General features: G+C 37.1%; 1 pseudogene; it reads right to left on the bottom strand.

Annotated features, from left to right (window-relative positions):
* Nucleotides 1–12541: 12541 nt before the first annotated feature.
* On the bottom strand, nt 12542–13819 carry LOC110678142 (annotated as a pseudogene).
* Between the last annotated feature and the right edge of the window lie 8475 nt (nt 13820–22294).

The raw sequence follows: 22294 nt of genomic DNA, 5'->3' as shown, positions 1-22294 counted from the left end.
ATCGCCTTCGCTGTCCTGACCTTCTGTGCCTGTGTTCTCTGCGCCATTCAGGTGTTCATCGTAGTGCTGCTTCCACCTTTCGATCACCTCGCGTCCGTCCGTCAAGATGCTCCCATCCTTATCCCGGCACATCTCAGCTCGCGGCACGAAGCCTTTGCGGAATGTGTTGAGCTTCTGATAGAACTTCCGCGTTTCTTGAGAACGGTACAGCAACTCCATCTCTTGGCATTCCACCTCTTCCAGGCGGCGCTTTTTGTCCCGGAATAGGCGGGTTTGCTGTTTCCGCTTCAGTCTGTATCGTTCCACGTTTTGCCGCGTACCATGCTGCAGCATTGCAGCCCGCGCTGCATTCTTCTCCTCTAAAACCTCCTGGCACTCCTCATCGAACCAATCGTTTCTTGAGCTCCGTTCCACATATCCGACAACGCTTTCGGCAGCGTCGTTAATGGCTGCTTTGACTGTCCTCCAGCAGTCCTCAAGAGGGGCCCTATCGAGCTCGCCCTCATCCGGCAACGCTGCCTCAAGATGCTGCGCGTACGCATTGGCGACATCCGGTTGTTTCAGCCGCTCGAGATTGTACCGGGGCGGGCGTCGGTACCGTACATTGTTGATGACGGATAGTTTTGGGCGCAGTTTCACCATCACCAGGTAGTGGTCGGAGTCAATGTTGGCGCCACGATAGGTTCTGACGTCGGTTATGTCGGAGAAGTGCCGTCCATCGATCAAAACGTGGTCGATTTGCGATTCTGTCTGCTGAGGTGATCTCCAGGTGTACCGATACGGGAGGCTGTGCTGGAAATAGGTGCTACGAATGGCCATGTTCTTGGAGGCGGCAAAATCTATCAGTCGTAGGCCGTTCTCGTTCGTCAACCGGTGGGCGCTGAACTTTCCAATCGTCGGTCTGAACTCCTCCTCCTGGCCAACCTGAGCGTTCAAATCTCCTATGATGATCTTGACGTCGTGGCTTGGGCAGCGGTCGTACTCGCGTTCGAGCTGCGCGTAAAATGCGTCCTTGTCATCATCAGTGCTTCCGGAGTGTGGGCTATGCACGTTGATTATGCTGAAGTTAAAGAATCGGCCTTTGATTCTTAACTTGCACATTCGTTCATTGATCGGCCACCACCCGATCACGCGCCTTTGCATATCACCCATCACTATGAAAGCTGTTCCCAGCTCACGTGTGTTGCCGCAGCTCTGGTAGATGGTATGATTACCTCTAAACGTTCGCACCAATGCTCCTGTCCAGCACACCTCCTGCAGCGCTACGATGTCGAAACCGCGGGTCTTCAGTACATCGGAGAGTATGCGAGTACTTCCAATGAAGTTGAGAGATTTGCAGTTCCACGTACCGAGTTTCCAATCGCTAGTCCATTTTCGTCGCTGTGGTCTTTGCCGATTGTTCCGGTCCGTATTCTCTCGTTGACGTTCCTGTGCTGATGTGTTTTTACGGTTGGCTTGCAGGGCCTGACACCAACCCCCTAGATTTCCGGAGGACCATTCCCCCTAAATGTTCGGAGGGCCATAGTGCGCAGTTTAGCTTAGAGTCCTTCTCTGACACTCGGACGATGATCAGCCGCCCCTGACATGGGGAACAGACGCTGTTGTGAGCCGCTCCTAACGTGGAGTACAGACGCTCCAGGTTTGCAAAAGCAAACCCCCCCTTCCCTGTCAGCATACGACCAAAGTTCCCACCGGGGGTTGGTTACCCGATCTTCCCCAAGGTTACTCGTACCCCGGCCAGTACCACGAGGAGGTAGGGATAGGAGTTGCTGGGCAAGAGGCTAAGGACCGCACAGAGGGGTCTATTTTATTCCTGCAGGTACGCGAGGTACCAATGGTACGCCATGCCCAGCCATTTACCGCGCCAATAGCAATATTAATAACTTTCAAATAAAGTCGTCTAATATTATTTTCATTTCATAAAATAATTATTTATATAGAAAACACAAGACCTTATTGGTTATTGGATTACTAAGTATTTTTGTGTGCAAAAAATTTAACAAAATTTTAAAGAAATGTCAATTTTTATACACAGCCTTCTATGTCGATTTTTTTTATTTTTTACCCTGAAAATTTTAGCCCGATAGAAGAACTTCGATATAATATGGAGTTGCGGCTCTCACGAATTGACTCTTAAAATAGTAGTTAACGCAAAGTTGCAGAATGATGATTTTTACAGCACGAGTCCTACATTATCCAATTTCTTACGAGAAATGCTGTAACATATATAGATTGGTCTATATATTTCTTCGCACATATACGAAATTATCGAAATTGCTAAAAATTAACGCAACTAATAATGGTTGCGTTCATTTTTAGCAATTTCGACAATTTCGTATATGTGCGAAGAAATATATAGACCAATCTAACTGTCACAACATTGATTTTGTTTGCGTTTGTGAGAGTGAGAATGAAAATATAAACGGAATTGTTGCCGAGCATTCACTTTTTTGCTAGGGGAACGACACTAATCAATTTCGTTTTAATTTTCGTGCAATACGACCCTATTTCATTTGATTTTCCGAGTTATCCCCAGATTAAATCCATTTTATCAGATTTTGCACATTTTATCGATTTTCAAGGTTTTTAATAATTTTGCAGGCATCCGAATTCTCACTCACTCTCACGATAATGGATTTATCCCTCACAGTAATTTTCAGCGATCAGCTGCCTTGCGATTTTATCCGTCCACAAAACAAAGCGAAAATAGATAATTGCACATTTCCGCAGCTGAGGGATTCCACGGAGGCATGCAAGTCGATTCTGATCGACCATTTCAAAAATATCTGAAACTTTGCACAGTTTTTCAGTTTCATCTAAATCGTCATTTTCCGATATCAAATCTTCAATTTGAGTCACGACTAACTTTTCAAAAGGGTGTATGTGAAAATGGTTCAAAAATATTCAAAAAGCTGCACAGCAAAAACGGTTCGTTCGATTGTTAGACAACTAAAGAAACAAAGTTAGACAACTAAATAAAGATTCCAAAAAAAATACACACAGTAAAAACATTTTTTTTTTTTGCATTAAAAAACATCATTTTTGTCACAAAAACTCAAATATCTCAAAACCCTATCGGAATACCAACGTGAGGGAAAACGGTCCATTATATTAGCTATCTACCATAAACATTTGGTGATGGTAAGCCAATAAACAAAAAAGTTATGACATTTCAAATATTTCACAAATTTGACACTTAGTGAATTTTTTTTTTTTTTCATTGTTAATTGTTTTTAGGACCGCAGTTTGTTGCTGAATTTTTTGTTAAGGGTACCACATGAGGTTAACAAGTTGTTTTCATGATATTTTATTTAATTATTCATAACTATTATAGCATCTATTAGAAAGTTAGACGCGATCCAGTGTTGTGATCTAAAGTCTTGATAGTGTCATATTTTTTATTGTACGTAACTGAAGAAAAATTCTCTCAATAGTATTGAAACCTTTTGATAAAAGAAACCTATAAGAAATCTAATATTGAAGACAAAAGCTACAAAAAAAGTTTTCTATACAGGTATACGACTAGTTTACCTGCAAAAAGTTTACCTCGTAGAGAACAAGGCGGGTCTATACCCAGGTGATCTAGTATACGTAAAGCAGGTCGGTTTTCTCGGCGCTGGTTTTCTCCACAAAGTTAAAATCTGATTACACCTGGGTATAGACCCGCCTTGGTAGAGAATAGACTTTGTTAATCATATTTGGGAGAAAGCGAGTAACTTCAACAACATCAAAAACATGATAGGTACATACCATGAACATACTCACGAAAAAGCTAAAAATATACTACCACTATGGTTATAAAAGATTTAATTGTAAAATTAAAACACCAAACTAGTCAGTAAAAACTTAAAAGTGATTTTGTTTATTAAAATCTAACGAGCAACATGAGTAGTCGCTTTCTCAACTGTTGCAGGCCGTTTGCAGAAAAAAGTGTTCGAAAGAGCTACGAAATCTCACCGAAAGCACCATAGATAAACTGAAAGCGGCTGGTTATGCTCCAATGTCTACATTGAATACAAATTTACGCATTTGTACGTCCTGCCGTTTAAACGTTGACAAACGGGCAATCTGTACATCATCGGTGGATCAGGTTGCAGGAAGTTCGAAAACAACAACAACTGAGGAATTACTAGATGCACCGACAACAACTGAGGAGTTACCAGAAGTACCAAGTGCAGATAGTCTTGCCACGGTACCATCAGCGACATCTGTTTCAACAAATCAATCAGAAGATGAGTGCATCCAGAAGGTCAACATCGAACGCTTCAACGAAGGGATAGCTGGAATAAAAGTGACTCCGATTAAATGGACGAAGATGGGTTACGTCAATTATCCCGAGAAAAAATACCGCGAAATCAACGAAGCTGTACGAAGAAACCTCTTCAAATTAGGACCTGAGGATGTGGAAAATACAGACTACGATGAGGTAATTATGAATATGAAGGAAAGGTTCTCGAATCTAGCCACGACAAGTAAAGAAAAATTATTGATTTTGTCGATGCTGCCAAGCTCGTGGTCTATTCAAGACGCCATTGATGAGTTCAAAACCGATAGAAATACAGCAAAAGAGGCAAAACAATTCAAAAATAACTGTCTTGCAACCAAAAATGATAGGTCGAGTAATTCATTAACAGATGAGAAAAGAAAAAATAATTCAATATTTTGAAGACGATGAAGTAAGTAGAGCCAAAAAGATTATGTATCTGTAAAAAAGATGGAAAGCGTCACACCGCTTGTGTGTGCACAACACACGAAAATATTAACCTAATCTTACATAGTTTGAAAAGAATCAATTTATCAAAGGATATTAAAATGTTAACTGGTAGTCTTTTGTGTGAAAATACAACATCAAATTGCTATCTACGATCTTGTTCGGATTGTCCAGATTCTTCATCATTGGAAAATACTTTATTCGCTGAGTTTGAAGAAAATTATATTGATCAGTTATCATTTGAGCAATGGGTGACCACGGATAGGTGTGACCTAGAAACTATTGTAAAACCTGTAGATGAGTTTGTGTCATTTTTTTGCTTGAAATTAGAAAGTTTAATTCCTCACGACTTTATTAAAACAGAGCAATCCCGCTTTTTAAAAAATAGGAAAAATACATTACAAGATGGTGAATTTTTAGTCATTTGTGATTTTTCTGAAAACTATAGCTTTGTATTGCAAGATGAAGTGCAGTCCCATCACTGGAACGTACAACAAGCTACAATTCATCCATTCGTTATTTATTTCAATGGAAGTACGCAAATGGAACATTTTAGTTTTATTGTAATTTCCGAAGATTTAAGACACGACTCAGTATCTGTAAATTTGTTCATTGCCAAAATGATTACCTTTTTACGCGTTGATAAGGATAAAGAAATCAGAAAGATATATTTCATGTCTGATGGAGCAGCATCGCAGTACAAAAACCGTAAGAATTTTTCGAGCCTATGTCAATTTAAATCAAAGTACGGAATTGATGCAGAATGGCATTTCTTTGCTACGTCACATGGCAAAGGTCCTTGTGATGCTATTGGAGGAACCATAAAGCGCATGGCCACAAGAGCAAGTTTAGCCAAAGAACGTGAGCATCCAATTAAAACTGCAAAAGAACTATTTGATTGGGAGAATCGCAGAAAAGAAGAAGATCATTTTGTTTTACTACTACTGAAGAGTACGAATTAACGGCATCAGAGCAATATAATAACGCGAAAACGATCCAAGGAACCCAAAAATTTCACTGTTTCATTCCATTGTCAGAAAATAAAATTAAAGAAAAACTATACTCGAACTGTACTGATAATGATGCAAAAGTGTAAAAAAATTGAATAACAATAAATAAATAAATAAGTATTAATAAAATGTTTTCATGATCTCATAACGCGTACCCAAATCCAAAACTTTTAAAGTTTATATATAACATTTAGAAACTCATCGATCATACTCTAAAAAAAATATCCTGGTAAAAAAAAAATTTATTTTCGTGTAATCTGTTAATTCATTTTAATTTATACATATATACATATTAGAGTGGTTAAAAAAATCGTTTTTGCTCCACACCGCTCATTCGATTCTAGATCAAATTCTGAATGTCCTCCCAAAATTTGATCACATTTGGATGAAAACTAAGACTGCACAAGCCCTTTAAAGTTTATATGGGAATTACTATGGGAAGAGTAATCAGTTCATTCAATCGGTCAAAGTGTTTGCCCATGTGCTCTTGAGGATTAGAACTATGTTGATACTGTGAGGTACAATTATCAGCTACAACTTTGCCGAAGACCGTTCTTAAATCGGATGCCCCAGTAATTAGTTGTTGATTTTTGAATGAGTTGTAAAACTTTGGCTATAATTATTGGGCTGTTCTGCAGGCATCACTGGATATATGCAGTAAAACATAGTAGCCATGATTTTTGCGTGCTATCTTTCGCGCCAGGTGCAGCAATGTTGCCTGTTCAGAAGTTAAATGAGCACTGCTGAAGAATTTGTGACTAGATATAAATCAATAACTAATTACTGAGCCGTGCGATTTGAAAACGGTCTTCGACAAAGTTGTAGCTGATGAATACTGTGAGATATCAACGTAGTTCTAATCCCCAAGAATACATGGGCAAACACTACGAGCGATTGAATGAATTGGTTGCTTTTCTCATAGTAATTCCCATATAAACTTTGAAGGGCTTGTGCAGTCTCAGTTTTCATCCAAATGAGCTCAAATTTTGGGAGGACATTCAAAATTAGATCAAGAATCGAATGAGCGGTGTGGAGCAAAAACGATTTTTTGAACCACTCTAATACATATAGGGTCAGTGTTCCCTTAGTGGACAGTCCCCTATAGTCGCACTAGTGGCTTTTTACGGCCGTTTTGTTATGAATCTTTTCAAAATATTTTTTGACATGAAGGTCAGGAGCTATTTATCTAAGTACCATTGATACACAGCTTGATTTTGTTCAAAAAATGGTCGAAATAATTAGTTTTGCTTAAAATTTGAGCTCCCTTGCGCCTATAGTTAACCTATTGTTCCTATAGTAGCACTACTGAGAGAAACTATTTTTTATTATACGAAATAATTAATGAATTATGTACTTTTTTTACATCAAACGAAAGCTTTCGATCCACACTTTCAAGAAAAAATATAAAAGCTTTGTAAAAATACGGTTTTGATTAGTATTTTGCCAACGCCGTGATGCTAGTGCTACTATAGGAACAGAAATTAGAAATAGTGCTACTATAGGCACATGTATTCCTATAGTGGCACAAGCGATAATAAATGCAAACATATGAGTTTTCGCAGTTTTCATATTTTTCCCACAAAACCAAGATAAAAAGCTTTCAGATGATGTAAAAATAATGACGCTAGCGTTATTTTTCGATTTTATACGAATATTTGTTCTTAGCTATGCGGCTATTGGTACATCGACCCTACATATAATATTTATACATATACATAATATTAATTCACGCAAGGCCCTTAACAATAAAATCAGCAACAAACTGCGGTTCCCGTAATAATTTACACCGAAAAAAAATTTTTTTTCTACTAAATGTGAAAATTGTGACATGTTTGAAATGTCATAACTTTTTTTTTTTTTTTTTTTTTTTTTGGTGGGGATTGCTTATCAAACCTTCCGGTCCGCCTCATAGTTACGTACTATTTGGTGCTGGGTGTAGTTCTTGTTTTTCCAGCTGTATTGAAAAGCATGAGCCATAGTCTTTGGCATACAATCGGGTCTTTCTTTAGCAGAAAAGAACCGAAATGTCTATCGACGACCGGTGATTGCTAGCAGATATAGTGGAGAGCTTGTCTTGATACGTTCATCGCTTCAAGCTAGTTGAAAAACTGAATACACTGATTGCCTGTCGATCAGAGCCGAACTAGGCATAGATCGTCTACATACATCTGAATCTACATGTCTCCGATGTATTACATCGTTCCAGGTGGGAGTTATCTGATATGTGAATATGGTACCATAACAGAATTTTCCATCTGAACGAAGTGATAAATCATAATATTCCGCAAACTGTATCACACATCTACAGAATGTATTGCGTGAAGTTAAGACACAGCAGAGTATTGGGTACATAGGACCAAGTCCCTGCCGGGTGGCGCGAAACTGATGAGCGATAGACAATAGAATCAACAACACTGCCATAAGGGATAGTAAGCATGTGACTATTGTCGAAACTATGATTAGGAGGCAAATCAACATCCCAAGATCAAATTTTTGTTACAACCCAATGTAGGTATTATTAAATTAGGCTGTAGAAAATGATAAATATCTGATCACTTAGGAACCTTGCAACAGGTAATAAATGCCCGTAGTCTGTTTTATTCGAATACACATGTATAAATTGTTAAAATTGCCGAATCATACGCGGAATTTATTAAACGGATCATGAAATTAGGACTGAAATCATAATGATGATAGATTATCAACTTTCCTTTCGTCTTGCTATTTGTTACCGTTAGAATCACCAAACTGATTGGTTTCCCACTACTTACACCAATACAACAGCACGAAAACTGAAGTATTATAATCGCGCGTTGGAACTTTCAATATCCATATATTACATCAATAGTGAATTCTTGTATGTAGCCAGTATAAATAACAGAATCATCAACTTCTTGAACATTCTTCAACTGAAAACAGGATGCTTGTTTTATCAAACATGCTCAATCTGCACCTAAAATCTCGGATCCAAATAGTTTTCTAAATAAAAATTGTATCTAAATAAAACGTGTAGGCCAACAAAACATAATTGAGTAGGAGTTTACAAGTTACTTAGCACATGAAAAGCAGTTTAAATTAATCTATTACTAGATCAACACTAATGCTCACATTTTTATATTCTCATTTCATCATGGTCCTCATTGCTCGAGCGGAGACGAACACCCTGGAGATGGAAAAATCGACAGCGCTACGATAAGGAAACGTAACAGATGAGAAACTATCGATACATTTATCAATTATAAAACCCCGTTTTAATGTTAACACTTTGTTTCTGTTTTTTCTGTTTTTTTTCGTTTCAGCAATCAAATAACCGAACCAACTCTACTATCTTTTCGTTTCTTCTTCGTTATACTTATAGTCCTTCTGGCACTGAACCGAGTGGTGCGCCTTCCGCTTTCTTACTGGTGCTGTTTTTCCTGTACATTTGGCATAGTGTCGGAGGTGGTGTACTGTATTTGCTATACAACGCACTACTTTCGATATTGTGCTTGGCGTGTGGGGAAGCAGTACTAGTGGTGAAGCGGAGGGCGCCATTCGGTTTAGTGCCAGAGGGACTAAATCTATTTAATGTATCTGAAGCTTGTGGGACCGCTTTAATTCCGGCGCCTGCTTGTGGAAGATCCCGGTGTGCTAAACGGTATAGGACATGTTAACGGGGGAGGCTTGGTAGGTCCTCACCCAGCCCGTGTCTAGATGGGCGGATAATTGTCTGCCAGGGTGTGGATTGAGCAATTACAATTACAATTACAATGTTTGAAATGTCATAACTTTTTTGTTTATTGGTTTACCATCACCAAATTTTTGTGGTAGATAGCTATTATAATGGACCGTTTTCCCTCAAAAAATTATGTTGGTATTCCGATAGGGTTTTGAGATATTTGAGTTTTCGTGTCAAAAATTATGTTTTTTAATGCAAAAAAAAATTTTTTACTGTGTGTATTTTTTTCAGAATCTTTATTTAGTTGTCTAACTTTGTTTCTTTAGTTGTCTAACAATCGAACGAACCGTTTTTGCTGTGCAGCTTTTTGAATATTTTTGAACCATTTTCACATACACCCTTTTGAAAAGTTAGTCGTGACTCAACTTGAAGATTTGATATCGGAAAATGACGATTTAGATGGAACTGGAAAACTGTGCAAAGTTTCAGCTCAATAGAAAAAAATGAATTAAAAAATTTACCAAATTTTGGTGCTGTTGCTTGGAATCACTCAGCTGTGAGAAGTTTGGTTTCTCTTTCTCCGATCCATGGAGAATTTTTCCTGTATCCGTCGCCACGAGCAGCAGTTGCTTTTATGCACCAAATTAACCACTCCTTTCGTCAAGTTGGTGTGGTAGAATGGTTAGCGTGCACCCATCGCGATTGTTTTTAGCAATGTTCTAGGTTCAAATCCCGTCGCCGGCACTAGTTTTTGTTAATCCACATAGTGATAATTCTCGGGAGCAGTTGGTGAGCGAAAATATGATGGAGTGAAAAACAAATTATCCACAGAGTGGAGTGATTTTCGGTTATCCTCCATCGTAGTTCCAGGGAAAATTTGTGTGAGCTATAAAAGATGTTCACGCGAGGAAGCGAAAAAAGCATTCTCCTTACGTGCGAAAAATCGTAGATTTCGCATCATTGATAGGAAGATTCAGAACCCTGTAATTTTGTGTTTTCTGCTGAGTTATTTTCACAGTAAATTGATAATAATCGACAAAATCCGAAATTATCCCAAAAATCTCATTTAACCCCTCTACCGGCAGCTTCATTTTTTACCGCAAAATTCAAATTCAAATCGTTATAACTTTTTTTGTTTTTCAATATTTTTGCACCAAGTTCTCAGACAACTCTTCTAAATTAGGAATCCGTGTCGATATTCATTATTGGTGATCTGGTTTTAAAGATATTCCGATGTTCCTTGGGGGACCGACATTTTCCATATAAAATGTCTTTGGCGGCCATTTTGTTTTTGATCAATTTATCAAAAAAAAAAAAAATGGGCAATATAATACCAAGTAATACAGAGCTACTTTGAAAAAATCATACAAATCGGTTCAGTATTCTTGGAGATATCTAAAAATTACGATATGATGTTTTTTGAAGTTTTTAAGATCTCTATTTGGCCAGCGTGGTTCCAGAAACCTAAATGGTCATTACTTAAAGACGGCTGCACCAAATTGCTTCATTTTTTCACAACATACTCTCATTAATGCATTGCTCCGAAGAGTGAATATCCGAATACGATAAAAATTCTGTAGCCTGAGATATTTACGTGGGTTATGGGTACGCGTCGGTCCCCCAAGGAATTTCGGAATATCGACCCATATTCTCAAACTAGAAGAGTTTTTGATGGCTTGTGAAAAAATGGTGCAGAAATATTGAGAAACAAAAGAGTAATAGCGATTTGAATATTTTTTTAGGGTAAAAAATGAAGCTTCCGGTAGAGGGGTTAATGAGCTTTAACCGATTGAAAATCGAAATTTTGCTTTGTCTATGTCGGTGTCTTCGCATCAGTCATGAAATTTGACATTTCTTCCCCCACGATGGTAAACAAGTGCCAGTGGCCGCTGCAGTCACTGCTTAGCACGAAAACCCTTTGTTGGTATGCTAGCCTTGCAATAAGCAAAACTTCGCCGATTTAGATCAAAACTTTTATCCTAGTCCTGGTGACCACAACCTTCTGGTAGATCCGGACTTCAAGTTGTTGTATGAAAAGGGTACAAGACCCTTTTAAGAAGCTTCTCTCGTAGAGAAAAGTTCCACAGCAAATCAATATTTGAAAGCACATTTCTGTTATTGTTAGGGTATATTCACAAATTTCATAACACCAAAATATACCATTTTAGACACCCAAACACCCCTTCGTAAAGTTATTTTGTATGAATATTCCACGAATTTTGTGTGACCTTGTAAAATTTCTATTACTCCCACCCACCCCCTTCAGCGTTATGAAATTTGTGAACAAGCTTTCATAGGTATTTACAGTCAACCCTCCATGACTCGATATTGAAGGGACCATCGACTCATGGAAATATCGAGTCATGGAACAGCAATGCTATGGAGAGCCGTTTGAGGGGACCATCATAGTAACCAGGGATTGAATCCTGAGAAAATTGAGAAAATCTCTCACGTATCGCTCTCTGTAACTATCATAACATGCTGCACATTATGAGAGACTGTTGATCGTATACTGCTACAAGTTTGATCAGATTGGGGGGATAGTAGTGCATGATAAAACCCCTCTAAACATGCTCCAAGCCTGGGGGACACTGTTGTTATTGGAAGTTCGTGGATTGTTTATCGTGCCAGTAAAGAAAAACACCTATCCCCAACGGTAAACAAGCGAGAAAAATGGATTTTATCATCGCTCTCTCGTTGGGGCTCTCGCTCGCTGCTTCCATTTATCAGACTTGTTACACCTTGCGATACAATGACGATCGTGGACCGCAACAGATGGGATGTTTTTCTTTGCTTGCTTTGATCGTGCTTCATTCTCAAATGAGAGCGAATTCTGCAACGCCTGATAGTAACCATAAAATTTGATTTTTAATATGATTCAATAAGTCGATATTGAGTAATGGAACATCGACTCATGGAGGTTTTACTGTATATCATTTGGAAGAGAATTCAGAACCAAGGATTTTTTTTCTACTAGCAACCTGTTTCGCTAACCTCAGCGGCAAGCGTCTAGAACAACTCTCGAAAAATCATCATTGATAAGGAAACACATTCGGAGTATGCTTGAGACTCTTGTTTGAAAGCTATTTTTTCGATGGCACATCCAGTCAGTTATAACTACATATATAACTTAAGCGGGCGGGAGCGCTGCTATTGCTGGTGCTAGCAGGGCGAACTGATCTTCCACGGCCTGCTGTTGCGTTTGTCGTTCAGGAAGCTGAGGTACTGGGTTAGGCGGAGGACGGCAATCAACGTAACGACGTACTCCTCGACATCTTCCTTGCGGAGGGATTTCACCTGCTTGGACACGGTGCGGTAGTCGCGGCGGACAACTTTGTTGGAGAGGCGTCCTACGGTGTGATCTTCCTTAACCGAGGTGAGAGCATTATCATCTTCATCGTCGCCTTCGCACACATTAAACTCTTACGGTGAATTTCACCGTATTCTCAACAGCTGAACAGTTCGGTGAAATAAAACACCGTAATTTTGTCGGAATTTAACGGATTCCGGCGATTTTTTACCGAATACTGTAAAAATTCATCGTACTCCGTTAATTTATTTTACCGAACTGTTCAGCTGTTGAAATTTCACAGGAATCTGTAAAATAATTTAAGTGTGGCACTTTGGGAAGTAGTAGTCCAGTAGACTCGGCCAGCTAAGCGGTGGGAGGCCAGTACTTCGTCGGCTTTCTTCAAGGAGGGCTCTTTCAGGGAGGTGGCCTTCTGCTGGGAGGCCTGTTGTAGTTCGCATACCTTCTCGGTGTAGCTTTCGACCTTGCCGAGGACCTTGGACTTTGAATGGTTGTAGATCTCCTGCGGTTGTTCCTTGATGATCGGTGCACCCACGTCGAGGCGGTCGATGCCCTTGGCCAGGGTTTGTTCGACCAGCTGGAGCAGGCGGTCGAACTAGTGCACCAGCGGGGCGGAGATGCTGGCACGGGGGACCACATCCTCGGCCGTTCCGAAGGCCCAGCTCGGAAGGGGATTGTAGTATTTCACGGGTCCGTAAAAATTTTGCGTTTGCTGCCATGTAATGTCCACAGCGGGCAGTTTGAGCATACGGTCCCACGATTCCCGATGTGGCAACAGGCCCGACTGATCGTCGCCGGTCGAGCAGGATTCTCCGTTTTCCTGTAATTTAGCATACTGCAATTTTAGAGATAACTTTCCGTTCTACGGTTGAACAGAAAGCTACCGCAGCAGTCACATTACTGCTTTTCACAAAGCATCATCGATCGGCTGCGATGATACCTTGGAAACCAGACTGATGATTGTTGTTTTTGTCTGTTTTTCAAAGCTTTGGACATTACTAGCATACTTTGATTAGATGGTTTGATTCAATGATAAAATGATTCTCAAGGCTGCGGTAGAACTTTGACAACTGCGGCAGAACTTGGCGGCTACCGCAGAACGGAAAATTTTCAAAAGAACCGTAATACATGGTTCTTGTTAATGATTGTTCTATTTCGATTCTCACAAAAACTCACTTCACACAATCAGTTGGACCTTATCAATTTGAAGTCACTTTGCGGAGTCTGGCAATCGAATTTTCTCTACACTGAACTAATAAATATCATAAAAAGTATTAAAAAAGTCACATACATCAAGAATCATTGAAACCCTATCCATGTTATGTGCATCCATTAATACTCATTTGATAAGTAAATAACCTCATTAAAATTCCTTATCATATTTATTGGTCAATATTGTAAATTGTATATGAACAAAAGCCACGTAGGTTATCCGATAATAAACATGTGATTTGCAGATATGAAAATTTAGGTTTTCAAAACAGTATTTTCAAGATGGCGTATTTGGTGTATTGGATTTTTGCAGGTTTAGGATTCTTTAGATGCTAATCACAACAATTTGTGAGCAAATAATTGTTTAACGACTCAAAAGGTAAGTGCAAGGGTTAAGTACAAAATAAATAAATAATAATTCGTTTTTAATCCAAAATTTACAGAAAAATAGAGGAACCAATCAACCAAAATTGTACAATCTTCAGGCGATGGATCATGACAGGAAGCAACAAACTTCGAATCGTATAGTTTAATATTCTTTGTTGATATTATTGATGCCTTCAAATAATATCAAACTTAATCTTTATCAAATGCAAATAGTGATACGGATAAACTCAAATATTATATTGAAAAATAAATTTTAACGAAAATCATGTGTTTTTTATTTAGTAGAAGCTTAAAATCTGAAATTTTGTTTTTCATATTTATTGAACGACCATATAAGAATCACGAACAAAAGGAATACTTCTCATCTGAATTTCACATGGAATTCATTAACCAAATCCAATAACTCACATATGTATTTATAATCAAATGTATGTGTTTTATCTGATGGATGTAATTAAAATTAAAAAGCAACAGTTCATATTGCGAATTGATGAACGTTATGTGAAAAGCTACATGGAAAAAAAACTATATGTGTTTTCAGATAAATCTGACAAGAATACTTGGTTCAGTGTAACAGAAATGCCGGTCACAAAAAAAGTGGAACAAAACAAACGCCAAAATTTTGGCGAGATGGACCAACCAATGGTCTTAGCCTGTCGAGTACGAAAAGAAAACAAAACGCCAAAATGGAAAAATTTGACATTCGAGTTTTAGGGATGTCCATCGATTTTTGTCGATTCGATGAATTATTACAGATTTTATCGGTTTTTTTTCGGATTTCATCGATTTTTAGTGATTTATTATCCATTTTATTTATTTCGATGGAAATTTTGCTCATATGAACATTTTTTGCATTTCGGCTCACTTTTGGCCTAAAATGAAGATAACCTGTAAGTGTCGTACCCCTAGGTTTGAAGATATAATTCAAAAACAATATAATATATTGTAACAGAACACTGTATTGTTTTTTATTGGTTTTATACCTTACAATTTTGGTCAAATTCCTATTTTTGCGTAAAATAACTGTTGCTTTTTTCTGTGTAGTTTGACTGAAATAAGTAAACAAAACCAGTTCAGAAAGCAAGAAATGTTTGATGAAAAATATTTAAAAAGTAAAAATACGTAGTTTTGTAGAAGCCACTTGACATTAGCTGTGACGACGAATGCAACCATTATAAATATCTTTACTTCTATAATAGTTAAAATTCTTTTGCTACTGTTGGCACGAATATCCGGTAAGTTGGGGAAAAATCCATACAAAATACAAATTCTATACTTTTCACCACTAATTTAAAAACAGTTCGTTGAATTGTTTTTGTATTGTACAACAATACACGAATTGCTAATCAAGACATTACATGAACAATATATCGTATTGTATTTTCAAAATGTATGTATGAGGAAATAGTTGTATTTGTATTGTTACGATACTTAACCACCCATACATTATATTGCAAAAATCTCATATATCAAACAGTGAACTGTTCAAAACAATGTATTGTACTGTAATTGTATTGTCATGTTACAATATACTGTATTGTATTTCCAATATATTGAATGGTACTGTTACAATGCGTTATATTGTTTTTGTATTGTATTTTTTATCCGGGCAGTTGCTCATGGAGTTTTTTAATATTAAATACCGTGCTGCATCAATACCCGGACGCTTAAGCAAGGGCAATGCTGTAACCTTTAATTTCAATATGTTTCCCATTGATTTAAATGAAACCACCTTATGTTACCAATAGTTTTGAATCATTTTGTTGTAATAAAAATTAATTTGATTATGAATATTATATTTTTATCATGAAAATTGTTGAATTAAAAAGGCATGTCTTGTCCTTAAATCCGGACACCTGAAGGAGGTTTGTTTTTAAATCCGGACACTATGGAATCAAAATCCGGACAGTTATGTAATTATATGAAATATTCGAAAAATGCTTAAGGCATGTCTTTATTGAATACTCGATTACTTTTTCAAATCGACGTAAGTAACTTTTATACGGTTTTGAGAAAATTAATAAGGAAAAATCACAATCTATCTTCTAAAACTGTTTTAAAATGAATCACCTTTTTAACATTTTTTTGCCGTGTACTTCGCTCAAATTTTGCATACACTCAGCTCACGTTAAAAAGCTAGGTAGTTTCTATTATTTCCCACAAAAATAATTATAAGAAAATGATAAGCCGTTTCATTCAGTTACTTTCGACGTTTTTCTACCAGTGTAAAATCGGCTCAAGTAGTGTTTTGTTTTGATTCGTGGTTAAGTCACTTTGTCTCTCCATACAGCGGGGCGGCGAAAGTAGTGGTTAGGTTGCGAAAGTTGAAAATCTTACTTTCGTCGTTTTGTTAATCCGGAAATTAAACGTTCTAAAAGTGAAAAGTTGAGTTGGTACAGAGCGGTACGTGTAGAATTCCGCTTGCTTAACACGTAGGATCGATAAAGTAAGTTTGTATACTTTTTTCACAGACAAACAGACGTAACACTTAGAACAAATCTCGATCAAAATCATAGTCACGAGGACATGTACGCCCAATACTAAAAATTGTGTGTTTGGCCAACAGGCCAACAGATGGCGGTAGTGTGTAAACGTCAAACACGAACAAAAACGATGCGAGCGCTGTGGGTGGCGGATTGGCCACCTACCATATTTTTGAATCGACCGTTAAAAAGGTGGTCGATGGACAGTGATGAGAGTGTGACGTCTGTTTGTCTGTGCTTTTTTTACTTGAGTCTGTATGAATAAGTTTTCGAGAATAGATGATTAAATTTATTAGATTGTAATACTCACATGTGATGCGTATTGCTTGAAAGAATGATAAATATGCACATAAACGCATAGTTTACCTCTACTGCATCCTTGACATATCCTATCAACTGCTTGTGGTTCAAACTGAAGCAATAATTTGAAGCTTTTCTTGCATAAAAGGCATTCTGAACACTTATAACACGTCTTTTGCTAATATCGTCAAGTTTCTCCAGTATTACAATTCCAAATATTCACTAAGGGGTCATGCACAAATTACGTCACGCTCCAAGGGGGGGGGGTCAAGCCAAGCGTGACAACCCTTACAAATTTTTTAAGGTCTCATAACAAAAAACGTGACAAGGGGGGGGGAAGGGGGTCAAAAATGTTGAAATTTAGCGTGACATAATTTGTGTACCATCCCTAACATTAACCAGGGTGTCTACTACCTGGAAAAACCTGAAAAACCTGAAATTATCAGGGAATTTTGTTAAACCTGGAAAAAACCTGGAATTCTCAGGGAATTTCACTAACAATCAGGGAAATTTCTTTGAGGCTGTAATTCATGGTAGAATGTGTACATAACAAAGGATTTTTACGTCGAAAGACCCCAAAAAAATTTCGCCTGCGCCGCTATCAAAACGTCCCTTTAGCTGTTCAGTGAATCTTATCGACTTCCCAAGACATGATTGTCTCTATTTTTGATGAAAGATCACTGAAGTCTTTTTTTAATCAAAATGGTATCTAAAGTCTCTTTTTCACACATCTTGCTTGCAGTGAATTCTGATGCAAAATTATGTAGGCACCAGAGAAACCTTCAGAGACTGTTACAAGACTTTTCAAATATTTATTCAAAATTTTAATCTAAGATTTCTCGAGGAAATCCTTTAGGAATAATCCTAGTTGTTTCTCCGGAGATTTCATCTAGAATACTTCCAGGGATTTCTATCGGGATTTCTTCAGAAATTCTTCGAGAGATTCCTCTACCAATTCTCTAAGATATTCTCCCAGAGATTTTTATAGAAAATCTAGAGTAATTTATCCAGAATTTGCTTCAAACACTATATAATGACTTTCTCTAGATATTTTTCCAGAAATCCTTCACCGGAATTTTCTAGTTGTTACTCTAGGAGATCTTCTAAGGATGTTTACTGTATTTTAACTTTTGAGCTTTGAAAGCATTATGAAATTTGTTGAAAAGTATTCTCTAACACATTAACTTTGAATTGTGTAGAGGATTCGAATACAAACTTCTACTACTACAAAAGAGTTTGAACTGTGTAGTAAACTAAGCAAATTCTGTAATTTTAATTGTTTAATGTAAAAGATTGACGTATACACTAGTAAAATGAATACTTTTTGAAGGAACTTCTGCATAAAAATTTTTCGTCATACCAGACTAGCTGTTTAGAGCTCGCTCTCAGAATGTATTTTAAGCATTCCTGTTTTTCGGAGAAATTCTAATGAAATACAAAAAAAAAACATTTTATGTTCATTGAAGAGTTGGTAGCAGATCTATTTTAAGATACTTGGTGTCTATTTCAATGCGTCTTGAAAAAGTTTCTATTGTTGAAGAAAAAACTCTAAAATCTCTGTTTTGAACAAAATGGTCTCTAAAGTCACTATATTCATTATATTGTTTGCAGTTAATCATGATGCATAATTATACACAGTAACACTCAGAGACTATAATGCGACTATTAAACAGGCTTATCTAGAATTTTTTCTAAGATCGCTCGAGGAAAAACTTCAGGAAATATCCCAGTAATGCCAAGAGATTTGATCTGAAATACTTTCAAAGAAGTTCTCTAGAACTTTTTATAGAGTTCTCTCTACCAATTACCCAAGAAATTCATTCAGCGACTTTTCTTCATGTATTTCTTTGATTTATCTTTTCGAATACTATTCCAAACTATAGTTTATAGCATATATGCACTAATTCTTCAATCGATTCCTCCAGTTGTTGCTCTAAATAATTTTCCAAAGATTCACACAAACAAATTTCTCCAAGAAAACCCACAAAGATTTATTCCATAGTTTTGAAGAAATTCGCTTAGATATTTTACCAAGGAATCCCACCAAAATTCCTACGCTTTTTCATGAGAATTCCAGAAATCGCTCCAACAGTTTCTCGAGGTATTATTCGTGGCAATCAATTAGGAAGGAAGGATTTCCCAATAAACTCGATCGTCGATTCATCATAATGCTCCTATAGATTTTTTTCTAGGAGTTTCTTCAGCATTTCATCCAAACGTTTTTAAAAGATAATAAAAAGATAATTTACACCGTCTTCAGCCAAAGGCTGCACAGACTGAACATTCACGAACATTAGGCAACGGACAACACGAAACACCCAATGGCCCAGTGATGAATTTTTCGTTTGACGAAAAGTTTCCACCGACTGGAGCGGAAATCGAACCCACACCTCGTGACACAACACGCCTAGACGACTTACGCCGCTAACCGCAAGGCCACGAAGCCCAAGTTTTCCAATGAATTTCTCGAATAAAATACCCTTGTAATCTTCTAAAGTTTATTTAAGGTTCCACACCAGTTAAAACCACTGCAAATTTTCCAGTAATTAATCCGATCATTCTTATACAAACTTATTTGGGAATTGCTTCCGATGTTATTCACGGAATTCGAATTCAGAAAATACTACGGGATAAGCTATTCGACGGATTTTTGTTTTCAATATCTTAACAATTGATTCCTCATGTTTCCAGGAGTTCTTTCAAGGATCCTTGTTCAATACGAGTTATGCACATTAAACCTTACACAAGTTTCATCAGAGTTTACTTTAGGTTTTCCTCTAAAATATATCTCGTCCAGATTTTTATCAAAGATTTATTTAATAAGTTCTGAAAAAAATGCATGAAATTTCTCTTCCTTTTAAAAATGCCTGAAAAAAATATTCCAAGACTTGCTTGGGAAATATCTCAAAGAATTACTGGAGTAAGTAATCCCTAGGGTACATCCAGAAAGTATCCATAGAGAAATTTCAAGTTGAAATGTTAAAGATATTCTGAAAAAAGAATATTGTAGGGGATTCTAAGAATGACCCAGAGGTGCTTTTTGGAGAAGATACGGTTTTTTAGATGTTCTAAACGGGTATTTTTGAGAGCCCAAAAAGAAGCGATGGAAGAATCATTGCATAAAAGTCTGGAGGACTTAAGACTTTGCTGGAGAATCTTTGGAGGAATTCCTACTAAAATATCTGAGGTGTTGTCTGTGGTTCTCCTCAAAATCCATATTGTATCCTTGAGGTTTCTAAAATGAATTTGTAGGAGGAATCCTTGGGGAAAAATCACTGAAGATCTAAAGAAATCTTTGTTTTTTGTTCAAGTGTTTTGAAGCCATTCAAGACCAACTGTTAGAAATGAATTCAAACTCATTCAAAATTAATAATACAATCATCATTAGTATTTAAGAGCTTTTCTTGAGCCTGGAATTATTTCTTTAGACTTGGAAAAAACCTGGAAATATCAGGGAATTTCATTTCAGTAAACGAGTAGACACTCTGATTAACAAATAATGAGGCTTTAGTATGATGTCCGGAATTAGAGACACTTGGATGGTTTCCCGGACAGTCTTTGTTTGCGTCGAAAAATGCATATTTATCACTGACTAAACTGACGTGGTGGCTAGAGCATTTTGCTTCATGAATAATAGCCAAATATTTGAATGAAAATACGTTGGAACACTAACTCCACCTGGTGGTTTTTGTAAAGAAACACTTTGACGGACAAATCTTTAGCACTCAGAGGAAAAACTACACATGTTCGGGTAAAAATACGAAGAATATATTTAATCATATTTGGGAAATAGGGAATACAAAAATCTAAGCTTTCCTTTACGAAATAAAATTTTCTTGACTCAAATATATTGCTTTAGAATCAGACTCACATGATTGTCGATAGTTTTGACAAAACTAAAATGCATCATACGAAATCGATTTAGTTTATTTTAGATTTAGTATTTTACTCATACCTTACTAGTTTGAAACCAGTGTGTATTGTTTGGTTTGACTGATGAAGATGCTCGTTGTATATGTCACCTTCGTACTATTGACGTTGCATCAGTTTGACATTTGCGACCACTCATCATTTGAATTGAGCGTTGCATATTTTCGGTTACCGTCTGCAATCGAGAGTCACGTCAGTTTAGTCAGTGTATTTATATCATATACCACTACTGCCGTGTTTTCGAGTTGTTGAACTACAGTTCGGTTCACATTTTTATTGAAAACGCTTCTCAAATATGATAACTTTCACACATTATATTAAACTAAAACTTGTGGTAGACTCGGCGGCGATATCACCAAAATAACTGCACTGTGAGAAAATGACGTCTAACTGAAGCAGCTTATTGTTATTACTTTTTAATGATTATCAGGCAATGGTTACTAGATTACAAATGCTGATAGAATGCTCAAAACTATTGGAAGTAGAAGTTCTGAACAAAATTCAAAATAATTATACAACATTTTCCTCTTATTCAATGAATTTCATCAGAGTGTCCGGATATTGGTACTGTCCGGATTTTGATTCACATATATACTACATATCTCGAAAACTTATTCATACAGACTCAAGTCAAAAAAGTATACAAACTTACTTTATCGATCCTACGTGTTAAGCAGGCGGAATTCTACACGTACCGCTCTGCACCAACTCAACTTTTCACTTTTAGAACGTTTAATTTCCGGATTTACAAAACGACGAAAGTAACATTTTCAACTTTCGCAACCTAACCACTACTTTCGCCGCCCCGCTGCATGGAGAGACAAAGTGACTTAACCACGAATCAAAACAAAACACTACTTGAGCCGATTTTACACTGGTAGAAAAACGTCGAAAGTAACTGAATGAAACGGCTTATCATTTTCTTATAATTATTTTTGTGGGAAATAATAGAAACTACCTAGTTTTTGAACGTGAGCTGAGTGTATGCAAAATTTGAGCGAAGTACACGGCAAAAAAATGTTAAAAAGGTGATTCATTTTAAAACAGTTTTAGAAGATAGATTGTGATTTTTCCTAATTAATTTACTCAAAACCGTTTAAAAGTTACTTACGTCGATTTGAAAAAGTAATCGAGATATAAGAAATTGCTAAAATACCTAACTAAGGTTTGTTTTTCCGTGTCGGTATGATCCGTTTGAGTTTTGTATGTTTTCAAATATTGGTCTAGATTTGCACCGCCAGCTGATTCTGACGTTTCTCTGTGTCACTTTTTATTTTCCTCGCGTGTTTTATT

Source organism: Aedes aegypti, chromosome 3, assembly GCF_002204515.2.
Source record: "Aedes aegypti strain LVP_AGWG chromosome 3, AaegL5.0 Primary Assembly, whole genome shotgun sequence".
Taxonomy (NCBI): Eukaryota; Metazoa; Arthropoda; class Insecta; order Diptera; family Culicidae; genus Aedes; species Aedes aegypti.
The sequence above is the reverse complement of the archived record's forward strand: the minus strand, read 5'-3'. Positions and strand labels throughout refer to the sequence as shown.